This window comes from Odontomachus brunneus, unplaced genomic scaffold, assembly GCF_010583005.1.
Source record: "Odontomachus brunneus isolate Ranch 3 - 2012 unplaced genomic scaffold, Obru_v1 Obru_scaffold_147, whole genome shotgun sequence".
NCBI classification, from domain to species: Eukaryota; Metazoa; Arthropoda; class Insecta; order Hymenoptera; family Formicidae; genus Odontomachus; species Odontomachus brunneus.
This window is the reverse complement of record NW_022639597.1, coordinates 832906-834361: the sequence shown is the minus strand read 5'-3', so window position 1 is coordinate 834361 and position 1456 is coordinate 832906.

Genomic DNA, 1456 nt, shown 5'->3' with positions numbered 1-1456 from the left:
AACATTCCAAAATGTTCTAAAATACAAAATAAACAGCTATTAATTCTATTACAATTTATTTGTCTCGCACAGCGTAGCATAGACACCTTCATGGTAATGTTAATCGATGACTTTGACAGCTCAAGTTGAAATATGCAAATTTTTACTTGAATTATTTTTGATATGCCTTTAGTTTTTACATCTTTTATTTGTGAAAAAAATGTATTAATATGCAATACATAGAGAAGCGAAAACATATTGCAAATTTATATAACAATAATATCATAAAAAGAACGCCCCATTAATAGGAGCACTTTTTGCATTTGTCATTTTTCCGTACCTGAGCGCGCAAGATCTCAGCCTTGCCATTCGTTAAATGTAATCGCTTCCCGTTTAAAAGCTATTATAGCCTCGACATGTTTATACTAGAATTTTCTTCTTAAAATATTGTAAGGACCCTTATAGAAATATCAAACTAAGAATCATTGATAATTACTTATTATCCAGTATTTTTAATACTGAAAATAAGTAATTATCAGTGATTCTTAATATATTTCTATAAGGGAAATCTACCATTAAGAGCAATTCCGGTGGTTTTAGGACACCCTGTAGAAGATTGATAGAAATTGAGAAAAAGAAATGTTACAGTCACATATTTTCATCTGTTGCTGATATTTCAATAAAAGGCTATAACAATCTTACTGATGCAGATATGTTATCATCGAATAAAATATTAACAAGTAGCAATACAAAGAGAAAGAGTAAATCTTTTGTAAATGATATAATAATAGACTGTAATAAACCTAGTGTTGCAGAGGAGTTTTCTTCCAAAAATCCACAAGAAATCAGTGCCCTTACGCCCTATTGTCAGCAATATTGGGGGACCTACCTACCAGTTAGCCCGCTATCTCACCAAATCCCTCCAGAAACTTACTGGTCTCAATGATTCCCATATCAAGAATTCAACAGATTTCGTGAATAAGATCACAAAAATCAAGATGAATACTAATGATATCCTGGTGAGTTTTGATGTAGTCTCACTGTTTACCAATGTTCCAGTCCAGGATACTTTGAACATCATCAAGAATTCCGAGGAAATTCCTGCCAACCTCTTCCCACTAATAGAACACTGCTTAACTTCAACCTATTTTCAGTTCCAAGGAGAGTTTTTCGAACAAACCTCTGGAGCGGCGATGGGATCTCCTATATCTCCTATCATTGCAAACATCTTTATGGAACACTTTGAGAATAAAGTTTTGAGGAACGCACCACTGAAACCATCCACATTGTTTCGGTATATGGACGATATTTTCGTAATTTGGAATCATGGCAGGGAAACTCTTTCTCAGTTTCTCGGGTTTCTCAATTCACAACATCCCAATACTCAGTTCACAATCGAAGTGGAACAAAATAATCAAATACCCTTCCTGGATGTGCTAGTCCAAAAGAACCAAGATGGCACCTTAGGTCACCAGGT